General features: G+C 35.9%; 1 long non-coding RNA gene across 1 annotated transcript; it reads right to left on the bottom strand.

The window, feature by feature from the left end:
• Window positions 1–8,962: 8,962 nt before the first annotated feature.
• LOC113117027 (uncharacterized) lies at window positions 8,963–10,728 on the bottom strand. The gene is made up of 2 exons (XR_003294118.1): window positions 10,493–10,728; window positions 8,963–9,094 (listed from the first exon to the last, which is right to left on the bottom strand). It is a non-coding gene; the product is annotated as an uncharacterized LOC113117027 (long non-coding RNA).
• Between the last annotated feature and the right edge of the window lie 1,663 nt (window positions 10,729–12,391).

A 12,391-nucleotide genomic window follows, 5' to 3' on the forward strand; every position in this document is an offset into this window, starting at 1 on the left:
TCATACACTAAATTAACACGATATCGATAATTGTGTATGTGAATATCACGGTTATCGTCAATACCGGTATATCGCGACAGCCCTAATATATATATATATATATATATATATATATATATATATATATATCCTTAACATTTAATAAATAATTGAAAGCAAATCTGCAAAGCAAATCATTTTTTGATCATTTTTGAGCCACAATTTGCTGAAACTTAGAATTATATTGATGGATCATTTATGGATCCATGGATCCTTTTAGAAATGAACACATATGACCATGACCCAATTGTGTAGAAAACAAACTATTTGACCTCAGTTCATCTAATCTTTACAGAGTTTGAGACACTTTCGAATATTTCATAATTCAATGTTTTCATGCAAAGTTATGAAGGATATTTCTTACAAACTAATTGAAATGTGTCGCCAATGCAGCAACTCTGATAAAATAAATATTATGAAAATACAAACAAATTAATAAAGCTACCAAACAATCATGGACCTCCAATAACCTTTATGGGAACCAATTTAATCTGTTGTTGTAGTGCACTGACTTCGACAAAGAGAAAACCCATTGATCTCATGATAATGAAAGCGCAAAGCAATCTAATCATGCTTTCATTTGGCCTTTCGTTTGACCGCTGGCACCAATGAATAATGACATGTCTTCAAACAAAACAAGTGCAGATGAAGCTTGTATGAATATCACTCTCGCCTACTGAATGGGCTATTGAATGCACAGCTTAGCTGTTTGTCATTGAACACAGGTCATGAGAGAGTCACTTCCTATAAAATACATCAGCTGCTGATGGGAGAGCCAGAGAGTGAACTGTGAAATGTGTGAGAATCAATGTGCTTCCTCCACATATTTCTAAGCTGTTGCATTGGAACGTTAACACTGAAATTCAGTAATATTTGTTTAGGGTCATTCTTCATTAGCAGTTGGTGACACTAATTCTGAGTATCCTTCAACATTGCAATGGTTTAACTTTAAATACCAATGAATAATCTTTAAGTACCAACAAGTAGCAAACTGTTTTATGCTATAGTGTATAAGCAATGTGAGAACTACCTAAAACTATATATTTTTGTCTTAAAATACAATCTTGACATTAAAACCACCTGCCTAATATTGTGCAGGTCCCATTCAGTCTGATGCATTGAGGCATGGACTCCACAAGACTTGTGAAGGTGTCCTGTGGTATCTGGCACCAGTACTTTAGCAGCAGATCACAAGGTTTGGCCCCCACGGATCCGATTTGTTGGTCCAGCACATCCCATAGATGCTGAATCGGATTGAGATCTGGGGAATTTGTAAGGCCAAGTACCTTGAATTTGTGATATTCAAACCATTTCTGAGCTTTTTTTTTTTTTTTTGCAGTGTGGCACTGTGCATTAGCCTGCAGAAAGTGGCCACTGCCATCAGGAACACCACTGTAAGGGGTGCATGTGGTCTGCAACAATTTTTAGGTAGGTGGTGCATGTCAAAGTGACATTTCCTTCCAAAGAGAAATTGCCCAGAGCATAACACCACTTCTATCCCAGCATGGTCTGGAAATGATCCAAATAGTGTCTTGTGCTTTAATAGAAACAAAAGCATCTGACATTTTGAACAAGGGGGTTAACATGATATATGTCACAAGTTTCATTAGTGACCAAGAATCTTAAACACATTTTGATTCCCAAACTCTAGTGAAAGGGGGTTGTTTAGACCAAATTAAATATCAGTTCTACATAATGCTAATCACTATATACAGGTTTATTTTTGAAAGGGTTTTCACAGATATGGATGTTTTGCAGTTGGATATAAAATATAATAATGCATACATATAATGTTAATGAGTTTAAGAGCATGGATGGGAAACATGAGGTGCTATTATCATTATATAAATGAAAAACAATCCAATTTTCTTAGTATAAACAAAGGGCTTTCATGCCATATCCCACACTGCGTCACATCACCCACTCACTTCAAACACACTCTTTATCACATTAGCTCTATACCTTCTTTTTTTTCAGAACTTCTGTGATGATGTGTTCTTTTTATATTTCTAAGATTCATTGTGCTCTTCCTGATGCTTATAACCATGGCTTAGCTCAAAGCCAAGTGCCAGCGGTGTAATTTTCTCCAGTAATGGGGAAAACGAATGGAAGGTTTAAACAGATGCTGTTTGGAGGTCTGAGGAGAGATCAAGCAACTTGGCAACGCACAGATCAATTTCAGCTAATGCACCTCAGAGCACTGTAAAAAAGAAAACGGCATTTTGGCAGTGTAGCGTGCTCAGAGCAAAGCATCTTCACAGGAAACCCAATTTAATATAAGGTCTGATTTGCGCTTTTGAGCATATGTTACCTCGGCTTGTGAAAGACAGGGGAAACATTTCATTATAGAGTTCAATATCTATTATTTCTGTGGTGTTTCCAATGTCAGTTCAGTTCTCCTGGGACTAGATTAGCATTATTTCAGATGGTGCCGGCACCCACTTAATGTTGCCGGAAGATGCTTTCTTATCAGAGCAACATGGATACACGCAGGCAACTGCGCATATAATGTTTGTAACAATTACCTAAGAAAAAACACTTCAAATCTAAAAACCAAAACTAAACTCTGTGAGTTGCAACATCAATACACTTCCAAACATGGAGCCAGTACTGTTAATCTATACTATTATAATGTTTTATAATTATTTTATTAATTACTTTCTTTCTTTCTTTCTTTCTTTCTTTCTTTCTTTCTTTCTTTCTTTCTTTATTTCCTTCACATTCCACTTGTAATGCTACTAAAGTGCCCAAAATGAGTCATCATTTTAGAATCTAGGCAGTTACATCATATTTTGTACTTCATAATCAGGCTTGTACTTCATAATCATCATAACTTCAGATAATGAGTAAGTTAACTCATTCAGTTTGATTGCACTGAACATGGACAGTGTTAATGGCTCAATTATGAATCACGCGCTAGTACCATTTTTGATCATACCTTTATATGGCACACATATATTGTCCCTAATTCAGTCAATTTAAACAGTAGAATGACTGTGGTTTAACTATAAGCAGCTTTTTCAAAGTAGCATTGATAAACGAGATCCACCCACTTGAAATTTCTGGCAATGCCAATGCTTCGTATCAGTACTTACACCATGCAGGTCAAAAAAGTGCAGAGGTTGCCTGAAAACATCGGGACAAAATGTCCTGGCACTTTTTATTTTTATTTTTTGCTGCCAATTTTATTAACGGAAGTGCAAGTCAGGGAAATTTACAAGTCCAGGGGGAAGGACAAAGACATACATTCCCTTATCAAGCCTAAACGGATAACTGAATCCAAAACAAACATGCATAAGAATGGTAAAATAGCTAAATATCTGTGTTGCCTAATCTGGTTTGGTCCTGTTTCTAGCTTAAATGAATCAAACTGAAATATTCATACTACTTTCCTTCAAATTATGGCATATTTTATATATCTTAAAGATCTTTATGTTTTAAAAACTCTTGTTGTTTTGTAATTAATATAGCATGTGTATAATGTATTTGTTCTTTTCTTTCTTTCTTTCATTCACTTTAATTAAATCATAGATCGACGTCATGTGTCTCTGGAGATCATGGGTTAACAGTAAATATTTGATCGCGATCCCATGTAAATTCTACATTAAACAGAATATAACATGATACTAGATTCAATTACACAGCAAAAGTGTTATTATAATTAATTCAGAGCCTATTTTATTTAATCTTTCCATCTTCAAAGTGGTTTTCCCAGCTCTTTAATGGCGCTGCTCTTTTATCATGATGTCCTATACCGTGATTTGTGGATTTTCTTTTTTTTTTAAGTAATATTTCTGCCACATGAATAAATTACCACTATCTGGCCTACATAAAAAGCATCATGGAACATTTGGCCCTGTTGACCTTTTATAAAATCCTTGGCTTCTAAAAAAGATTTTATAATATTTTAAGTTAAAGAAATAATTCACATGGTAAAATAAATGCCACATTTCCAACCACACTGCCTCTGTCTTAACTGAGAGTTTTAACTTAACTGACTTGTTTCATTTCCATATCACAGATTTTTAGCCATTGTGTAGCATTTTTGTTTATTATTATTATTTTTTTATTTATTTTACATGTCATACAGTACAGTCCTGTTTAGCAAATAGGGCTGTAAAAGAAATATGAATGTAAGGGGAGGAGAAATGGCAATAACTTGCAAACGTACTTTGTCCCTAAGCCAACTGTCTCATTGACCTTATTAATTTCTCTCAGTAAGTGCTCTTAGTGAGGGTTTGTGTTTTAAACACTCAGAAATCATTTTAATGTGCCATTGTTGAAGCTGAATGCTCAAACTTTGGGATTTAAATAAATTATCCTCTTCAGCAAAGAAAATAATAATTACTGTATACTTGAACTCTTTGAGTCTCACAAAGAAACTGCACTTTAAATATTAAAATAAAACAAACAATTAGAAATGCATTTTCTTCTCTCTAGTAGTTATTATGCAATTCGAAAACCATTGTCCAGCGGACCAACATCCCAAAATTAAAAGAAATATTATAATTACACCGCTCAAATGGTTTGCTTAAGAGAGACATTACTTGGTTGGAGAATTGATTGAATATGATTGCGCTGCGAGATGCAAGTACGTCTTCTTTGAATTTTAATAGAAAGTGGCACAGAGTGTCTGATTTACTGTGTGAAGGAGAAACATAATAAATGGTCGAGAGTGCCCCGCTAGGAAATTCATTTTCATAAAATAAATTCGGGTGACCTCGTTGCATTATGATAGTTCTCTGTGGTGCGTTTTCTCACTGTCTTTTCATGTTTTACCCGTTTTGACAAAATAACAAGATGAGGAGCCTTGATCCTGTCCAGTTGCTTGCCTCGCTGGACACTTATTCACGCTTTCTCATTTCTCACATTTTATCTTTCTCCATCTCTCTCTCTCTCGCTCTCTCTCTCTCTCTCTCTCTCTTCATCTTCTGTCCTCTCATGCCCAAGCCTAATTTGACAGATGGAAATCAAGGCCGCATTTTTCATCTTCTTAGCAAGCAGCACAGACAGTGTATGTGTGTGTGTGTGTGTGTGTGTGCTACAAACCTTCTTAGGGCCTCCAACTAGAGTCATTCTCTCTATAAACCTCCAAATTGTTGGCAGACAAAGTCAAACCAATACTGAAGTAAAAAAGCTCTAGCAATTTTCCTCAAGTATAAGGAACAAGAAACTCCACTATAAAATTGACTCTATACTCTCAAAAATATTGCTTGAAATGCAGCGATGTGAAAGGCATTGTGAAATGTGAAACCCTTTAGTGCTGATTCACAGGAATTATTAAATGTCCCTATGTTCTCTAAGCCTCATGGCTAAGAACAACATGCACGCAGAGTTTAAAAGGAGCAGACTGATTCATAACTGCAGACTAATTATTGTAGAACTGCTGGTGTGTGTAAGTGCATGTATGTTAGCAGTAATTTAATTCTATGTGAAGCATTATTTTAAATAGATGCTGTTCAGACCAGGCATTAACCAGCATGCAATATTTACTGTTAAAGAGACCAATCAAGCAGGGCTGGTGCATATTTCCTTTCTGATATGTTATGAAAGAAGCAAAGCTGAAAATAAAACTCAATAAAATAATAAAAAGAATCTTTAATTAAAGATTTTTAATTAAAGATTGAACTGTGTTCTTTTATGCAGCAATTATTTTTTATGCTATTTATACAGTTTTAAACAGATTTACCACAAATTTGATTTTTTGTCCCCCTCCTTGACAGAAGATTAAATGCAGAGCAAATAGGGACTGTGCTTATTTTTTGTACAATATCTCCTACGTTTCAAAGGAGATCAAAAAAAAAAAAAAAAAAAAAAAAAAGAAATCGCACAAATTGCTCAGATTTGCCAAGATACCAAGGGCCAGATTTATTAAACAGGACAAATCACACGTGAGACCGCAATCTAATAAAAGGACCAATGGTAGTGGAAATTATTACGGTTATTTGACTATGGCAAATCTTTGTAAATCATGTTGCATGGTTTATTTCTAAATACTCTTTTCCCATACATTTTTATTTTTCATAAGGTCTGCCGCAAAATAACTCTGTCCATGCCTTTTCATCGCTAACTTTTCATTGCGTGTCTTCAGTAAATCCTGACAGCTGACAGTATTTCTTTTTTTTTTCTTTTGAGTTTTGAATTTTATTAGCTGTTAGTAAATCTGGTGATGAAAGCTCTATTTGCACATTAATTGTAATAGGGATCTAAAAGGCATGTGAGGTTATTACAGCATTTACAAGGGCTAGTCTGTGTGACTAGTGATTTTATTGTCCTATTCGGAAGTTTTTTTAAATTTTTTTTTTTTTTTTTAATCCACCCAGGAGAAAATTCTCAGGTGAATCACAAACTGAACTGTCTTTTGGAAAAACACAGGGTTGCATCATAACATATTTCTCATCCAAATTGACCTCTCAGTGTTTACAATGAAGAAATGGAAATTATTTAGATTTCCTGCTACTGAAGAGCTTCTTTTTGACACTTTGCATAGCAATAAGAGTTGGCACAGCGGGGACTGGTTTTAAGTAACTTTGCAACTTGCCATAGTAACATGTTGACTTACTCTACTACTCATAACCATATCCTTACCATCTACTAATACTTAGCTAAAACTTTTATGGTAGACAGTTGACGTGTAGTATAGTAGCAAAGTTTTTATAGAGACAACTGAATTTCTAAAGGCAACCATTAAAATGAAGTGTAATAAAGTGTCAAAATAAAGTTTTTTTTTTTTTTTTTTTTTTTAAATGCTGCTTAATACATAGTCTACCTGTTTTAGCCTTTATATCGGTTCATTTATCTGCTGACCCAACTGAACTCTTAGTTTTCTTCTTATTTGCTCCTTGTCATAATTTTATTAATTTTATTATTTTAAATTCGGTAGAATATCTGTTCGGGGACTATCAAAATAAAGTTTTAGCTGATATATAACAGACTACTAATACTGTAATGCAGGGATGTCCAATCTCAGTCTTGGAGGACCACTGTTCAAAAACTTGACCCAACACATCTCCCTGTCTGGTTTTAGTATGTAAGACCTTTTTTTTTTTTTTTTTTTTTTTTTTTTTTATTGGGGTTGGAAGAGGTTTAAATATACTCTATAGTTGTTACAAAGAAAAGTTACTTAAAGTCAACAGGACCTCTAAAGGTGGCCATCAATGCAAACCTTTACCAGAGAAAAATAATTAGTCTTGGCAAAATTTACCAGTACCTTATCTAATAAGTTTACTGATCTTTTACATCAACCCTAAAACACAACACAATGCATTACATAATTCAAAATATGGTTAAAAACCCTGTGAAATATAATTTAAGCCTACAGAAGATTAATTGGGCAATATGTAAGATCATGTGTGATTCTCATTTCTGAGTCCATTTGACGACAACACCCCATGTTAACTACTTGCTTTCAGAATGCATTGTATTTTTTTCATTGAGAAGGGTATTAGGAGCTGACACATGCAGAATGAAGATGAACCCAATGGAGGAAATTCATCTTAGACATGTATGTGAAATGATGAATGCAGAGTCTGACAGAGGGTATGAAAAAAAAAAAGTACGATAAAGGCCAACACAGGTAAGTAAACATCATATAGAAAAACATAATAATTTGTATTCCCAAAGGAAGACTACACACCTGACTGAGGAAATGAGTATGGTCTATATGCAGTCCTTGGTTGAATGTCTACTGCTTGAAGATAGAGTTGATTAAAAATCTGGACAGAGAGCAGTGTGCAGATGGAAGGGGAGAGTCTGGGGTAGACAAGACAGAGCCTACATTTTAAAACCAATCAACTGCCACAACATTGGGCATTGGAGATAGGGAAGTCAGTGATGAAATCCACTCATGTGACGATAGACAATGAAGAAAGGGCAGATGCAAGTGTTTGCTAGCAGAGCATGGCACAGTAGGGAAAAGACAAAACAATCCCTTTCAGGGGCCAACGGCAGCATTTACAGAGGAACAAGATGGTTTTAACAATGCCAGGGTGGCCAGAGCCCAGTGGAGCAATAGAGAGATTGAAGATGGGTTTTAGTTGTGGCACTGGCACATAGATGTGCTCCGGTGTGCACTCCTGTTAAATGGGTTCAGCAATGGTGGTTTGTGATCTCACTGTGCACGGTCCATTGGATTGGAATAATGATGATGCGAGTGGAAGACTGGTTTCAGGTTTAGAACTGGAGGTCTCTGGAGCAGTGTTGGGGTTTAATGCATCATAAGTAATGCAAGTGATATAGTCAGATTGCTTTTCTTTAAGTACCTAGTAAAGTAACACATCACTCTTTTTAATTTTTTGAAGGAAATCTAAATATATAGATAGTCTTCTAAATATATTTTCTTCTAGTAACTCCAGTTTCCCATGTATTGACTCAGGGTATCTTCACATTTTTTAACAGCAAATTTAATGACTTTTAAGACCTTTTTAAGTCCTCTAAAAGGAAAATTTAAGACTTTATCTAAACAAAAAAAAAAAAAACAGGAAAATGTTCAGTCCGACAACACAGATTGATGTGGCGAAGCATTAGTGTGGCACAACTCATCACAACCACGCTCAAGACAGGTCAAAAGGGGCAAGAAAACTTTTATACCAAGTGCTGATTGACCTTACAACCCTGACATTGTTGACTATGTATAAACTATCAGCCTTTAAGGTACTTCAGGTATTTTCTAAATTCTGGCCCCTCATAGCAGTTTGAAAAAGACATGGAAGACAGCCCCAGGACATTACAAAAGCCCATTTCATCATACTTGATCTAAATTATGGTTAAATGTTGCTGCCTAATAGCCTTGAGCTGGGTTTGGGGGTTCTCCCCCAAGAAAATGTTGTTCAGGGTCTGATTAGTGTTTTCTATGTCATTTCAGACACAGATAAATGCAAGCACATTCAATAATCTATGCATAGACCTAATGACTGACAGACAATTGTAGGAAAGATCAGGATCAGAAATTTATTGCATGTTCCAGTTGTAGGAGATCCATGACTTTCCAATTTACTGTGGGTCCATCCATTGACACAGAAAGCATGTTCCTTAAATTAAGTTCCTTGGTGCCCTCCTGAAATTATAAAAAAATAAAATCAAAACAAAGTCCACCTCAAGAATGGTAAGAATGATAAAATTTTCATTCATGTTCACTCAGATTAAATTTATGCATTTAGCAGACGCTTTTATCCAAAGCGACTTACAGTGCATTCAGGCTATCAATTTCTACATATCAAGTGTTCCCGGGGAATCGAACCCCCAAACTTGCGATTGCTTGCTTGCTAGCGCAGTGCTCTACCAGTTGAGCTACAGGAACACTAGATTAGATGGTTTGTCTAAAGTAGTGATTCTCAAACTGTGGTCTGGGGACCACTGGAGGTATGCCAGATTACCAAAGAGGTCTGTGAGCAAAAGTCATCAACCAAAAATGACTGACATGGACCGTGACACCGTTGAACATTTCCAATTCACTTCTCATGACTTGTTTTCTAATCATGCACATTATTAGCAGGTGAAGTTAGCCATGGTTTCAGAAGACTAAAATGGCCTGCATTTTTACATGCATTAGGGATGATCATTAAGCCAAATATGTCAAGTTTTTTTTTTATTGGCTAAGTGGTCCTTGATTTGGAAGAAAAAATGTTTGAGAAACAAGTTAAGCCATAATAGTGAATGCTCACAAATTGGGCCTATGTGATAGGGTTCAGTGTCAACGTTGTTAACCTAAAATTGAGAAGCACAAAACAGATATTTGGAGTCTAATTATGAACTGGGCTACATTATTTAATTCAATTCAATTTTACTTTTCACATAAAAAATATGCAAGAAGCATAATGCATATTGAATGCTTTATATAATAAAGTTATTTACAGCACTGCCTTCCATCCATAATGCAGTAGTCCTATGCCTAGATGTCACCCACCCACAACATTTTTTTAACTGATTGGCTGGGACAATATATCGATGCATTTTGAATCGAGAAATTATTCTGGATCGATTGCAATTTTTCTGAATGCATCGCGATTCTCTCTCGAATCGATTCTTAGTTTAGTTTTTAACAGCAGATGCCACTGCGTGATTTATATGCCTTACACACACCACTTGAACCTACTATAAAATAATACTTAATAAAGTTCGAAAAGGTTGAAGCGAAGTACAAGGGTGTTTGCAGTGGGGCATTTACATTAATCTCGCGTCATAAAAGCAATATATCAATTACATTCTCAGACTCAGCAGAACGCACGAGCGCTCTTCGTCGTGAGCATTTGAGTGTTCGGTTAAAAACTAGCCTAGAGCGCCATCTGCAAAAACTAAGCTCAGAATCAATTCGCAACGCATTCGGAAAAATTTAAATCAATCCAAGAATTGTGACACATCGATATATTGTCCCAAATATTCATTAGGAAATAACAAAAACACATGAAGCATTTTAACATTCAAATAATTTTAAATGTTACTTTTAGAGTCTTACCTTAAAGTGCTCCAGCAAGTCTTCTGCCGTTGAGGGGCTCAAAAACTGAGAACCAAGATAGCGAGACCTGACAGTCGTGGTCTTGTCCACAGCTTTATCGTCTTTGCCCATGCTTGCGATTTCGCAAACTGCCGTGGTGGCGAACCATCAACGCAACGCGTTCATCAATCACTTACTCGTATGTCACCTATGGAATGATGCAGGTTGCACCCACGAAGTGCTGCCCCCAAATGTTGCGCTGGTCAACATTGCGGTTGAAAAAATAAATAAAAATGACGAGTCGGACATGAAATTTAAGATCCCACATGAAATTTAAGACATTCATATGGAAAATTCCAGGATTCAAGACATTTTCAGACCTTAAAAATCGAAAATTGTATTTAAGACATTTCAAGACTTTTTAAGGACCCGCGGGGACCCTGTGACTTATAGTTTTCATGAGAGAAATCGAGAGTAAGTGCCGAGACATTGTGTGCGCTGTGTGAGCTTGATGTTATACAGTATACAGTAACAGTTCTAGAGTAATTGTGAATGTGCGTTTACTCATCTCACCCGCAAAAACTATTTAGTATACCTCAAAAAACTGTCAAATTCAACTTAGAATATTATACAAACCTGCAATATTTAAATATGATAAATAAGACGAACGTAATTTATGTATTTCCATTTTATTAGCCAATGCATTTGCTACTGACCTTCGATGATCCAATTCAGCCGTACCAAGCAAAAAACTACACATTATTTTCATTTTTGTTATCGCTAAATGGTGTTGAACTTTATTCTCCTGTGTCATATTCTTCATGCAGTTTGTTTGAGCTGTGTCCTCTACTGTACAGACATGAATTTACATTTCCTTCAGCCCGAGGTGTATTCATTTCACTTTTGGTGTGAAAGGGGTTAGATTGAAGAACTTTTTACGAATGAACACACACACACACACACACACAAACACACACGCACACACACACACCCACACACACACATACATATATATATATATATATAATATATATATTATATAATAAATATTCAAGCTCTGCCCAGATTTAAAAAGTCAAAAACATAACAAATTAATTTCCATAAAAAGTAATTAGTTACTTTTTTAGGGAGTAACACAATGTAGTAATGCATTATTTTTAAAAGAAACATTCTCCAGCACTGCTCTGGAGAATGAAGCCGGAAGAAAACATCACTGATTATTTGGCATAGCGAAAGGTCTAGAAGCGGCTTTTGAGAACACTGAAAAAAACTCAGAGGTGGAAGCAGTGGCTGGTGAAGTGTTTGTAATGGTGAAATGAGATGAAACTCTGGGATCCTGCTGGTTAACAGCAGAAGAACTGCAGAGGTGTTGATGAAAGGAGTTTGGTGAAACTGTCACTATCAATTGTTGTCAATTTCCCTAAACATCAGGTGTGATTTGTGGTTTAACATGTCCATCAAATGGACCATTCGTAGCTAATCAGATATTCTTGTACACAAATTAATTACCAGATTCAATGCTATTTGTTAAATAACTTAAGTTTGGGAGAAACACGTTCAGGTAGTCCAATCAGTGCAAGAGGAGGCTGGTATATATAGTTATATCTCACCTCAATCCTGAGACAGCTTTACAGCATCCCTCACCACCCCATTGCATCACTCCTGGCTGGTTCCTACCCCAGTTAAAAGGGAGTACTCTGGGTTTGGGACAAAAGTCAGAGCTGAAAGCCCTCCCCCAGACAGCAGGCCAAATAAGCATACTTTGTTATATCTGATTACATTTACATGTGAACTTGTGAACTGGCTAGTGAAGCAAACAATCTTAGTCCAGTGAGAGCAATTAGGGCAGGGACAGATGCAAGTTTTTCAGGTTTATTAGACCAGAATATTCCCGCTACATTGAAGAGAATAACACAGAAT

The sequence above is a fragment of the Carassius auratus genome, chromosome 17, assembly GCF_003368295.1.
Source record: "Carassius auratus strain Wakin chromosome 17, ASM336829v1, whole genome shotgun sequence".
NCBI lineage: Eukaryota > Metazoa > Chordata > Actinopteri > Cypriniformes > Cyprinidae > Carassius > Carassius auratus.